This window comes from Natator depressus, chromosome 20, assembly GCF_965152275.1.
Source record: "Natator depressus isolate rNatDep1 chromosome 20, rNatDep2.hap1, whole genome shotgun sequence".
Taxonomy (NCBI): Eukaryota; Metazoa; Chordata; order Testudines; family Cheloniidae; genus Natator; species Natator depressus.
In genome coordinates this window covers 4,855,179-4,869,069 of record NC_134253.1, presented here as the reverse complement: position 1 = coordinate 4,869,069, position 13,891 = coordinate 4,855,179, and positions in this window count along the sequence as shown.

Genomic DNA, 13,891 nt, shown 5'->3' with positions numbered 1-13,891 from the left:
CCAACACTTCCAGTGGTTAATGTGGGACAGGGCCTGCCTCCAGGATGGGAGCCAGTGGGGTGGATGCTACTGCATCTCCTGTCCTGTGAGGCTGGCAGGGCTCGCATCCCTGCTCTGGGCATTGTGACCTGGTGCATGGGGTCCTGGCTTCCTGATGGGGAGAGGGGGGTGGCCAGGTCAAATCTGAGTGAGTGGTGCAGGACAGAGGGTTTCGTGGGGCAAAGTGGGATGGTCCCAGGACTCTTGGAAGGTCTGAGTTCAGTGGAGCATCCCCAGCTGAGGATGTGGCCAGGAGACTTTTAATTTTATTCTCTACACATCCTGGGAGGTGGGATGATAGAGACACATAACGAGCACCTTCTACTACTGCATCTATTCTGTGTCATCAGGTCAGAAAACATCTTGTTATAAAGCACAGGCAAACAGTTCTTCCTTGGGTCCCCGCCTTCCCTTTTCCCCTGGAAACCCCTCCCTAACAATCCCCTCTCCCTCCAGTCCCTCCCCTCCCTCCTTAACCCTTTCCCTCTGCATGATCTCTTCTGTCTTCTCTCTCCTCTCACTTTCTAACTTCTTGTTCTGCACCTGCTCTGCAGAGGAAGGTTAGTTTTATGGGTGAAGCACTGGACTGGGAGTTAGAAGAGGTGGGTTCAATTCTTGGCTGTGCCACAGATTCCCTGTTTGTCCTCAGGCAAGTCACTTATCCCCTCTGGATTTCAGTTTCCCATCTCTAAATCTGTCCCCTTCTTTTGTCTAGTTAGACTGTAAGCTTTTTGGGGCAGGGACTGCCTCTTACTATGTGTCTGTGCAGTGCCTAGCATCTTAGTACCTGATTTTGGTGGAAGCCTCTACATGCCAATAATAAATATCTTTTTGTGGCCACATCCACCCAACCTTTCCTCTCATCACTTTCCCATCCGTGTTGCATCTATTCTCCCCGTCCATGCAGAATAAAGGCTTCAATGACCTAACTCCATTCTCAGATCCCGGAATATTAGCGCTGCCTGGAAAATATTCATCAAAAGAGTTTTCCACCAGAAAATGCCATTTTGATTAAACTTACTCTGTTTGCAAAATCTCATTGGTTTTGAGGAAATTTTGCTTTGGGGAGCAGGGAAGCAGAAAACCATGTTTTGAAAATGTCAAGTTGTCCCATTTTGATGCTTTTGGAACAAAGCGTTTCTATTTTTTAGTTTCGGAATGACTTTCTATTTTGAAATTGACGTTGTATTTAAAAGAAGACAAACCGAGGTTGAAATCAGAAGGAAAGGTCTGTTTTGAGACATTCCAGACTTTTTGATTTGACCCGAAACAAAAGATTTGTTGGGAATTTCGTTACGTGAAAAATTTCAAAATTTGGGGTTTCCATCTCAATGCAGGGTGAATTTTGCTTGAACTGCCAAAATTTTTGGTGGGACAGACAATCCATTTTTGGACCGGGCTCTACAAAGTATGCAACCCTCATCCCCTCTGGTGGTGATTAGGTCCCGGGGTGCAGCAGTGGGAAGAAAAGCTGAGACCTCTAATTCTAAAAGCATGACCAATACCTGGTTCTGTTGGCCAAGGTGCCACCACTAGAGGGGGACATTGCGCTTTACGGATTGTCCGTGGGTTACAAATTCATTCTGCCGGTGACCAAAACACTCGCGATGGTTGGGATTTGGCCAGCGATGAGCCACTCGTCCTTAGATGCTTTGTAGTGAAACACAAAAGTCTCCTGATTAGAGCTGGTCAGAAAACCAGGGTGGGGCTTTCCTGTGGAAAATTGCAACTTTTTTATCCAAAAGGGAAAAAAAAGGATAATTTTTGGCCAAAAGCGGGTCCCCCCCCCCCAAAACCTGGAAAAGTTTGAGGCTCTGTAGCTTTCTGTGACATTTTCATTTGGTCAAAACTGCAGTTTTCCATTGGGGAAAAAAGCAGGTTTTGAGGGGAAAATTGTGAGCAGCTCTCATGCTGACGCTGAGGAATGTCAGCAGTTCAGAGGCTGTCAGGGCTCTTACCGCTCTCCTTCCAATGCCTCCACGATCCCAGCAGGGGATTCAGTGTTTGGGAAACGGCTCTGTAAGCTTGGCGGCGTAGCCTCTGAGGGTGACACGTTCCTGTCTCAATAAACGCCCGGTTTCAGATAAGCGTTTGCTGCGTTTTGTCCCAATGATGGACGGGAGCTCGCTAACTTGAGTGCCGTTCATCAGAGCAGAACTGCTGGAGCCTTTTCTTTAAGGAGAGATAAGAACAAGAGATTGAGACACGGGGGTAGATTCTGGGCCTCTTTGCAGGAGAAGCCCACAGGAATTGGGAGGTAACAGCCATTGAATTCTGGACGGCTCTGATTTAGAATCCCCCACAATCCTGAGCCATGCTGGCAGTACAGTCTAGTGGGAAGACCACTGTGCTGGGGTTCAGGAGACCTGGGTTCTAGTCCTAGCTCAGCCTGTGACCTTGCACATATCACGTCGCTGCTTGGTGCCTCAGTTTCCCCGTCTGTAAAATGGGCATGATGCTGACGCTGTAAAGCACTTTGAGATCTGCTGATGACAAAAATGGGTTAAAGGCCCCTGAAACCAACTCTCAACAAAAAATCTGTTTCAGCCCCAAATCTGAAACATCAATTATTTGCTCAGCTCGTCGTTATTTGTTATTTGTGAGGCCATCTCTGGGGATCAGAGCAGTGAAGGGCCTAAGGCATCACAATGGTTGGGGTGGCAGCTATTATTGTGAAGCTTGCTCCTCATAGCCCCCCCATCTCCCAGCTAGCCAACTTGATTCTTCCCCTGAAGACTTATTTTTTGAAGGACCCCAAGTGGGAATGCAGGGCAGAATAATCCATCCCCTCGCAATTCTGTCCACCACTCAGGGCGAATTTTTGACACACCAGTTTTGATCCATTGATTTTTCGGTCCCATGTTCCTCTGGCTCACTAGACATGCCCTCAGCGCGGTGCTGGGTTAAAACAGGAAAGCTTTTTGTTTGGGCTAATTCAGTCTTTTTGTCTTTAACTCGTGCTGACTTTTTGATGTAACAGACTGAGATAGACTTTTGTGACCGGGGACAACTTAAGAGTACCAACCCCCTGCAAAACACAACCCCACCTCACGAGCTTCAGGGGCCAAATGAGAAGCAGAGCGAACGTTTTGTCTCCTTTTTGGGCACACAGCATCAGGCTTGGTAAGAATAACTGGATGCAGCTGCGGCCCATGTGGAAGGCGCTGCTCATCTCTGCATCTGTCAAGTGGCTGGCTGTGTGACCTTTATATGGTAAACAGGCCAAGGTATTTAACAGCCAGGATGCAAAGAAACAGACTCAGGGGATAAAGCCACTTGTGGGTTATCATCACCTGGCCCTTTAAATGACATCACCCCAATGCGGAGCTAAATTCCACACCCCAAGTGGAGTTCCCTCTAAATGAGGCTTGACCTTTCCCCTCCTTGCTGGCCAATGTTGCGATAGATAGAGCTTTTAATATTTGCTTAGCCTTTGCAAAAATTACGACGATGAGAGTCACCAATTAATCAGCTCTTTCCCCTTCAGTACGATATAAGCAGAGACAAAGATCGTGTCACGGATCGTGTCCCGTGTCACGGGAGTTCTTAGATGCATTTCTGCTAGTCCATGATCATAGCTGCATCGACCAGACACACAGAAAGAAGTTAGTGCATGAATTAGGCCCCACTCAGGACTAGGCCCTACCTAACTAGGTTTTAAGTGATGCATAAACTTGTGGTGGCTGGCTGCATGGCTCCGAACTTTACCCAAAAGGCATCTGCATAGATTCAAAACGATTTCTTTTTTTTTTTCTTTTTTTAAAGGACCAAATAGCAGAGCTGGCTGGGCAATGTATTTTATTTTCTAATAAAAATCCCCACCCAGCTGAAAATTGTTCATTTTTTGTCTATATTTTTCACAGGGTTTTCTTTTTTTATTTCACCAAAAATGGGAAAAACTGAATTTTTTTTTTTGGTTTTTGACAACCAAAAGGTATAGTTTTGGCTGTCAGAAAAAGGAAATAAATTAAAATTAAACAAATAAAAGTTGGAGGCTTTTGATGAATGCCTGAAAGATGTTGATGAAAAACACGGTTTCTCATGAAAAGATCCATCTCCTCCGAAAGGGCATTTTTGGCCCCTGAAAAAATTTCCAGTGAAAATTTCGCAACCCGTTCTACCAAACGGCCATTTACTAATGATTATTTGCATACTCACCGAGCTCTCATTAAGCCCCATCATGTAGACGTCAAGGCTCCCTCCGCCCCCCATCATTAGCAAAGCATTGGGGGTGCTATGCTGATTTACACCTGTTGAAAATCTGGCCTAGAGGTTCCATTGCGCCAGAGAGGGGCCAAAGAGAGAAATAACTCTGAGGATCAAACAAGAAGTTCTTCTTAAAGGAAGGAAAGCCTGGCGCTGCCTTGTCAGTCATTGCTGTGGGGCACTTCTGGCTTTGTCTGTTGCTTTAATTTGTCCGTATTCTTTAAGCATAAAGAATACACTTAAGGAATGCCTGACCTTCTGCGTGGCTGAGCTTCATTTATTCTCCACATCCAGTCCCGTGCCCTTTTAGCTAAACTGGAAGGACTCAGGAAGTTGCCTTTCTCCAGAAACCCAGGGGCCTGTGTGACATGCCTGAACACAGCTCTGGTTTGAAGGAAAAAGGCTAGTGGCTACTGGCTATCAGGGTGACTTAGGAGCTGGGGGCCCTGAGTTCTAGTCCTGCTTCTGCTGTGTGGCCTTGGGTAAGTCACTTCCCCTCCAGCCCTTTGCCCGTCTTGTCTAGATTGTTCTCCCTTCCAGGCGGCAGCAGCTGTGTTTCGGAACAAGCGCCGAACAGAGTAGGGCCCTCATCCAGTTTGGCACCTCTAGACGCTACTGCAATTTTAATAATACTCCTGGGTTGTCCATGTTACCAGCGTCACATCTTCAGGCCAGATTTGCTGTGAGTGCGTAAGGCAATGGATCTGCATTAATTTAAACAGCTGTGGATCCAGCTGGGTGTCTTTTCTGCTGGCTCCCCAGCAGCTGGGCAGTCCTCTGAAACCCCCAGGACTCAATTCTAGATCATAGTACCTAGGAGAGCATCGCACAAGTGAGGCGGGCATCATCCCCCAAACCACAAGTGCAGCACACTACGGTCATTGCGGTGCACGCTGCCGCAGGGTAGCCATGCGGTATGCCCCGTAATTGTCAGCTCTGGGCTTTCTTCCCCTTCCTCCGGCCACCATCAGAGACAGGATGCTGGACTGCGTGGGTCACTGCTCTGATCTGAGGTGGCAATTCTTAGATGCCCTGGTGAAAAGCCACCACCTGCCACCTTGGCATATAGAATACCACTGCTACAGCATCCCACCCTCGGGTCTGTTCCTTGGTCGGCTGATGGGGCCAGTCTAGCAACAACCAAATGCCCCCAGAGGGGCGAACTGTGGCCATCACTAGTAGCAATGACCACCCCTTAGCGGCCTCTATTGTACCTGATACATCTCTGGGGCGAAGACAGGAACAGACACTTGCCCTGTAGCCCGGAATTTGGATGGCACTTCTAAGGTGGCATATGGTCTCTCCATTAGCCTGGATACGCAGATGCCTTCCCCGGTGCCGGCCGCACGCACAGCCTAGAGCATCTCTTCATAAGCCTGGGATGCATGAGGTTCTTGCTCCTGAGAGAGTGGGGGGCGTGACCATTGCTTGCTTGCTGTTGACTGACCACAACCATCGCTTCTGAGGAAAGAGAATTATTTCTTTTCGGGCCTGATCCAGAGCCCTCTGAAGCCAAGGGAGACACACCTTGAATGTATCGCTTGGCCAGCCACTGACATGAGCCAGCTACGTGCATTTGAAGTTTATAAACCCCAGGGCGGGGAGAAAAGGGACATTGAAACTTAATGGTTGAAAAACAATTGCTATTCATTTGTATGGAGTCCTAAGGAGACTGGGGCTCCATTGTGCTGTACAGCTACCTAGGGAAAGAAAGCCCCTGCCCAGAGGAGCAGACAAAGGGTGAGAGGGGAAAGAGAGGGACAAAGAAGAGAAGTGACTGCCAAAATAGGTCACTGGCAGAACCATGAATTGGCTTCCAGTCCACTAGACCATGCTGCCTCATACACATCATTAGAGCTGTGGTCCCCAAACTTTTCACAGTCGCCGCCCCCCTTTACCCCTGGGAGGGGCCTGGGGCTAGGGCTGGGGGGAGAGGTTGGGGGTGGTGCTGGGGACCGAGGCTGGGGCTGACAGCTGGGTGTGCGGCTGGATATGGAGCCACGGCCAGGAACCGGGGCCATGTCTGGGAGCGGGGCCTGAGCGGGGCTGGGTGGGGCTCCCTCCCCACCTCCCATGGGGGCTGGCCCAGCCCTGCCGCACCCCCTTATGGGGGCGCGTCCCACAGTTTGGAGACCACTGCATTAGAGAGAGATCTATATGCTTAATATCTATAGACCAGGGGTTGGCAACCTGCGGCATGCGTGCCAAAGGCGGCACACAAGCCGATTTTTACCGGCACGCTGCTGCCAGCCGGGGTACCGGCTGCCAGCCCCGCTCAGCCCGCTGCCGGCTTGGGTGAATGGAACCCCAGGCCGGCAGCAGGCTGAGCGGGGCCGGCGGCGGGGACCCCGGCTGGCAGGAGCCGGTGGAACCCCAGACCAGCAGCGGGTGAGCCGCTGTCGGTCTGGGGTTCTGTCTGCCACCCTGCTCAGCCTGCTGACGGTCTGGGGTTCCGGCCACCGGCCCCTTGCCAGCCGGCGTCCTGGCCATCAGCCCTGCTCAGCCTGCTGCTGGCCTGGGATACCAGCCGCCGGCCCCACTCACCTCGCTGCTGGTCTGGGGTTCCAGCCGCCCAGCCCCAGCCAGCCTGCTGCCAGTCTGGAGTTCCCTCGGGGGGGCCCCTGTAAATATAAAATTTATTACTGGCACGCAAAACCTTAAATTAATGAAGATTTGGCACGCCGCTTCTCAAAGGTTGCCGACCCCTGCTATAGACTCTAGAATAAGTGACTGAAGTACCATCGCTGGAATGGTCCTTTCCGAATGGTGGAGGTAGAGACTGGATTCTCCATGCGGAAAGATGGCGGGGAGGGTCTCTGTTGATTTCACTGGGAGCTACTGGGTGCTAAGTACTTCTGATAATGTACAGTGTGTGTGTGTATGCAAAACTTGCTTCTCTTCCAAAGTCTGCTTGCAAACTGATGGATTTAACTTAAAAGCAGCTGTGCCGTTACCTTCCTGACCCTCACACCTGCCCAGACCAAGATCTAAATTCATCTAGCCAAAGATTTCTGTTGCAAGACCCCACAGCTCCAAACCGCTGGGGGAAAGTGCGTGCGCCTTAGATCTTTGCCCCGTCTTCAGGAGATGAAAGGATGATGAAAGGAATGCATTTCCCTCTGTTCCTTCTGGCTGTGGGTCTGCTCCAATCTCGTGCGCAACTCCGGAGTTGAAAGGAGCTGCACCCTCGTTGGGTGCACGGGGTATTCCTTGTGAAAGAGGCATAACGATGCGGGAGGGTGGCTCAATGCTTCGTTCTCCCGTTCCTTTCTTGTCCTCTTTTGGGCTCAGGGTAAATCCCCTCTTGAAGGCAATGGATCAGGAATGCGTGGAGCTTAGCCCCTCCAGAATGTAATGCCCCGGAGAAACCACCTGCCCATTAGAAGCACAAAGGCAGGCAGAGGTGTTGAGGATCATTGTATCTGACAAAGGGCTCCAGGTGCAGGGCTGCCAAATCTTTTAACCCTCCTGAGGGTTAAGGCGAAAGGAGTTTGCAAGCTGGGGCCTGCCTGGTTTTGGGAAACCTTCTCCTGCACTTCAGTGGTCTCTGAGCCAGGATGGGATCAGAGAGGTTACTTGCTTTTGGCTCATATAAGCCTTACTAAGGAGCAGGCCTATGCAAGGTGTCAGCATCATCATGACAGATGCCAAAGGGATGTAGCTTCCTTGAGGATCAAACTCCGCCAACGTTGATTTCTAGCTAGGTCCTTCAGACAGTCGGCTGGACGTTCAGTCTATGTCCGTCCCCGGTGATCATGTCGCACCACTGAAGATTTTGGTGCCCAGGTGATGGCCGGCCGTGTGGTGGCATTCCTTGATAAACGTGCTTTGTAATTAGTAAGTCTTTTGCCCCAAGCAGGTCTCTGTTGTGCACCAGAGTGAGCTGATAACTGGGGGGCTGGTTTCACACCTTCAGGGGTGACAAACCAGAGGGGAACGGTCCGAATGTCTGGTACTTAACAACTCAGGCTGGACAGATTTGGGGAGACTTGGGACTGGAAAGCTGTTGCTGTCACTCTGCCCGGAGTAACGAGGCTGGTGGAAGCCAGGATGAGACCTTGTGCTTGTGATCAGGCTACTGATGTCAGGGAATTGAGCCATAGTGGCAGAGCGCAAAGGCCCCCCAGGTTACAGGGCAGGCAGTGACAGAACCCCGTACTGCTCCCCAAAACATCAAAAAGCTGCAGTCGCATCCCTTGGTTGCAGTATGGACATGCCTAAGGGTGTGATTTGCAAAGCTGCCTAGGAGATTTAGGCACCGGATTGCCAGTGCTTTGAAAATCCAACCCTTAGGGTAGGTCTACACTGCAATTAAAACCGTGCAGCTGGCCCATGCCAGCTGACTCGGGCTTGCGGGGCTGTTTCTTTGCAGTGCAGACTTCCGGGCTCAGGCTGCAGCCCAAGCTCTGGGACCCTCCCTCCTCGCAGGATCCTAGAGCCCAGGCTTTGCAAGTAACTTCACAAGTTATATCTGCTGGCCTGGATCCTTTCCGCAGCCTCATGTGATAACGCGCAACCCCCGATTGTTCTCACAGAGGCTTGTTTTCTTCTTGCCCACTGTAAAACGAGGCAGCAGGCCATTTCTAAAGTCTGCCCCGTCCAGCTGGAGCCAGGCTAGCTCGGCGCACGGGCGTGAGAGATTGAGGCGGACGATGAAGGGGAGCACTGCAAATCCATTAAGAAGCCAGCCTCTCCCAGCAACCCTCCGCTGCTGCAAGTCCCCGTCCCACGGATCCAAGAGGATCTGGGTACGTCGTAATGACAGGCTGGAGGGGGCTAAAAATAGCAAACAAACCCACACAGCCTGGTGCCTTATCAAAGGCTGCTGAGCTGAGCGCCACGGCTATTCTCAGCGTGGGTGGACCTCGGAGCTCTGTGGGCTGGGAGCACTTGCGGCCCTGTGAAAGTTAATGAGACAGCTTTGCTGGTTTATTGATAGGGCCGTTTTAGCAACACTGGGCAAACATGGGCAGTGCACGCCGGCATTTTTAATGACAGATCCTCCCGGGTTATTTTTGGCAGAAGTTCCCGGCAGCAACAACATAGGTTTTGGTTTTTTTCTGGGCTTTTAGGGACGCAGTAGCCTGCCTTGGAGGCTCCTAGCATAGCTGATATGCTTTGGGCAAAGTCACAAACGCCTGTCTCCACTGCAATGCCGAGAAGCGATCTGAATGAAATGCGTCATTTCCATAAGGATCATAGGAATTACCAGACTGGATCGGAACCATGGGCCATCTAGCCCAGTATCCTGCCTCCAACAGCGGCTTCAGGGAAAAGAGCAAGAAACCCCTCGGAAAGCAGATGTGGGGTGATCCGCCTCCATATTATTATTAATGGGAAGGCAGTGTGGCCTAGTAGCTAGAGTACTGGCCTGGGATCCAGCAGACCTGCGTTCGATTCCTGGTTCTGCTGCTGGGTGACCTTGTGCAAGTCACTTTGCCTCTCTGTGCCTCAGTTTCCCCATCTGCAAAATGGGGCTAATGAGATGACCTGCTTTGAGATCTACTGATGAAAAAACTAGGCACTATTATTTCTTTCACAGTAGTGCATGTTCATGGACCAGGACTCCATTGTGCTAAGCACTGTTCAAACAGACCAGAAAGACCTGCCCCAAAGAACTTACATAAAGGTCTTGTCCTAACCTTAAATACAGCATGCCTGAGTCTTCTTGTACGATATTCCAGTCCTTTTCTGTACTGGCAATATCTCCCAACTTTCTGTCATCTGCAAATTTTATTAGCACACACAGACTTTTTGTGTCAAGGTCACTAATAAAAAGGTTAAATAAGATGGGTCCCAAGACCGATCTCTGAGGAACTCCACTAGTAACTTCCCTCTTGTCTGGCAGTTCACCTTTCAGTATGACCCGTTGTGGTCTCCCCTTTAACCAGTTCCTTATTTCATGCTACTATGAAGAGTGTGCAGTTTAAAGCCCCAGCTGCTGGATGCATGGGATTAGGGGAGACTCTCGGCTTTCTTTTTTTTTTTAAAAAACTAGCTTGTTTCTAGCCCTCATGGTTGCAGGCTTGCAAACATGAAGTGAGAGTCTCCTCCAGGTTGAGAAACCAACTGATTAATAAAAATAGTGCAATTTTTTTTTAAAAAAAGAGAAATCTCATGATTTATAAGATAACTTTGTGATTCTGGAGAGTCCAACCATGATTTTTTAAACACTTCAATTTGGCATACACGGCTAATAGATTTTAAGCCCTGAAGCAGTTCGTTAGCATTAACTATTAAAATGCTGGCTTTTCCTGTTAGCGCTGTAAAGGTTCAGTCCATCTGGGAACCCTGCCTGATTGATATCCCGTGGTAACGAATTCTGCAGTCTAATTATGCCTTGTGTCTAAAAGCATTTCACTGGCACATAGGACTGGAAGGGATACTGAGTACAGTCCCCTGCTATTGCAGGGAACTCCAGCATATTATCATTCATAAACTTATCTAGTTTTCCTTTGATCAATGTTAAATCTGTCACCTTTCAGTTTAATTGAATAGACCCTGGGCCTTTGATTATAAGGCACAGAGCACAGATATATTGTTTCACTGCAAGTGACACTGTCTCCAGCAGCTTTGCATAAGGAAAAAGTAGCCTTGAGCTCTTTTTAACCCCTCTCTAGTTATCCAGCTACTCAGTAATTGTGATAAACCAGCGCTGAGAATATTGATTTCAGAGGGTGCAATTCTACCCTGTGAAGACAAGAGGCAGCACTAGATTTATGCACCACTTAATTTAAAGCCTCCTTAAGCAATGATCCCAATAGGCATTGATTGGATCAGGCCCAAGGCACGGCCCAAGCTACAAAAGACAAACACGCATCAAAACACGTCAAAGAGATGATTATAAGCTCTTCAGGGCAGGAACGGTCTCTTACTGTGCCCAGAACAATGGGGGGGCCCTGCTCTTCTCTGGGACCTTTAGACAATACTGTCATAGAAATAATAATGATCACGTGGATGTAGTGGGATTGCCCATGCAAGAGGAGTCTGGAAGGGTGGTTGATCACTATGAGCTGCTTTGATATCTTGGAACATCACTGAGCAGAGAGCAAGAGATATGCTGTGGAATCTTGCCAAGGCAAACCCTATTCTGCAGCCATTGATCGTGGAAACACACCGCGCTCCCCCACTCCTATTTACGAGCCTGTTCTCTCCATTCAGGGCTGATGCGGCTGTCGTCCTACGCAAAGATTTCTAGAGTGTCTTGACTGAGGGCCAGGAAGCGGTGACATTTTTAAACAGCTTAGTGGGCTTTGACGTTATGCCAGGGATGCTCATAATAGTGGAGTTTTTGCATCCAGCTAGCATTGCTTTGACAAGTCCCCATTTTCATAGCACCCAAAATAACATCTGGCCACCTTCGAAAATTCACCTCTGCTCCTTTATCGTGAAATAATTCAGGTCTAAATTCCTTAAATCTACCAGTTATTGCTTGTAGGGGGGAAAAAACACCAAAGCAATGCAGGTAGCTCTGCAGAGATAGAGATGGTGGCAACTCTCTCAATGTATGAAAATAAAGGGCTTAGTTAAGAACAACTTTAGAAAAGCATCTCATTGTCCCTGTTGATTCTGGAGCTACTGTTAACTCCAGGCTAACAATTCGAAGACTCCGTGTTGGAAGCTGAAGAAAATCCAAGTTGCACGTGATTGACCTTTTCAGTTATTGGGTTTTGGGGATGGCACCGGTGTCAGGCACTAGATGAATCCAGCAACCTCCGTTGTATATGACTGAGCCCCCAATCCTTTTCCTAGCTATGTGCAAAAAAAAGTAAAAATAATTGTTACGGTCATTTTTGGAGGGTCTGTATCTTGGGAATCCCCAGGTTAATCTGCCCCATCAACTCCTCCTCAGGCCCTCAAATGGCATAGAAATTTTCAAGCCAATCTGATGATGCATTTGGATTTGAGAGCTCTTGGGAAATTCAGATTTCAGCATAAACTGTTTTAACCTTAACTGTGGTGCAGCAAGAAAGCATCTAAGAGAACTAGCTCCTTGAATGATCTGTCAGGGCCACCCGAGTAAAAAAGTGGTCTCTGGACCTTGTGCTTGTGCACTTTCCCTGCAAAGCACAAATGCACAATTGCTGATCTTTTCACGGCCTAATTTATTTTCCAGAGGTCAGCAATCCTATAGTTATTTCCATTCCAAACACAAAAGATGCCTAGAAAAAAAAAAGACAGAGGACAACGGCCTTGTTGCAGAGCTTAAAGGGAAATACCCAGCTCATTCTGATTAACCAAGAGGAACTGTTCTAGGAAAATCTTTGTATAAAGGGCAGGCCGCAGCCTTTGACGGTAACTGGCGTCCAGAGATGAGTCTTGGGTGATGTACAACCTGCAGGATTTCCAAGTCATTGCAGTGTGTGTGTGTGGGGGGGGTAGTTTACCTAACTGCTGTCCTGTAGATAAACAGAGGACCTCATTCAACCAGGGCTGCCTTTCAGCACAGCTGAATCTACCCTATTTGTAAGCAGAAGTTTGTGGACATACGCAAAAGGATATGCAAATCAGAGCAGCGCGTAATCTGCATAAAAAGCCACCAATGGAGAGGGGCAGCGCTTGGCTGCTGTGCTTTATTGCCGGTTCCCCTCTTAGCTGCCAGGACTCCCGACAAGGGAGGAATCCCAGCAGCTGACCGGCCGCCCGCACCGGCTTTGCGCTGCACACTCTCCAGCCCCGGGGCGCGGGCAGCGCCTTTTAAAGGTGGCCTGGCTCGAGGGCTGGTGCGCCAAGCTCCGCCCCATGATGGGCGCCTCCGCCAATGGGCGCTCTGAGCCTCGGCTTGCTATTGGCTGGGGAGAGTGGCGCAACTCCCCCCCGCCCCTCAAATGTCAGGCTTTGCCTAGTCGCTGCCGCGTGCGCCCAGCGCTGTCCCCGCCGCAGCCTGGAGGCTTCCCGGGACGGCCACGCGCGCACGTACAGCGCCGGGCCGGGGGACGCGGCGTGTGCCCACGTGGCAGGGGAGCTGCAGCAGCGGGGGCGGTGGGACGGGGCTGGGGGCTCTCTGCACCCCAGGCAGGGGCTTGGGGAGAAGCCCCCGCCCATTCCGCAAGGCAGGTGCGGCACTGGAAGCCTGTGAGCGGACAGTGAAGCACGTGCTTCAGTCGGTTGCTGACTCAGGGCCTGAATGCAGCTGACGGGCGGCCGGGGAGAACCCAGCGCCTCTCTGTCCCTCAGCCCCAAGGGTTGCAACCCGGGGAACTCCCCCAGGCTGTGCTAGGGCTTGCGAATCAGAGGGACCCCCCCTGTCCCCCAGCTGTACTAGTATTTGCAAAGCACAGCGCAACCCCCGCCCCCCCAGCTCTGCTAGGGGTTGCATAGCCCTACACAACCACTCTCGCCCCCCCAGTTTCCCCACGGGGGCTGCCAGACCCCGGGATTAAAGCTTTGGGATCCGCGCCATCCGATCAAGAGAACGGAGCAGGCAGCGACTGTGGGGAAAGGCGCCCTCCGCCACCCGTCCCTTTCCATAGCCTTCCTCTCCCCCCTCCGCATCCTCCTGCAGGACCACGGCCCCTGCGGCTGTCCCAGCCCTGGGTGCTCAGCTCCCACGGGGGCTGGAGAAGGAGATGCCCGGACCTGACAGCGGGGGCATGTGGGGATCTCCTTCCTCGCCCCCCTCCACTTTCCCCAGCCGATGGGACCA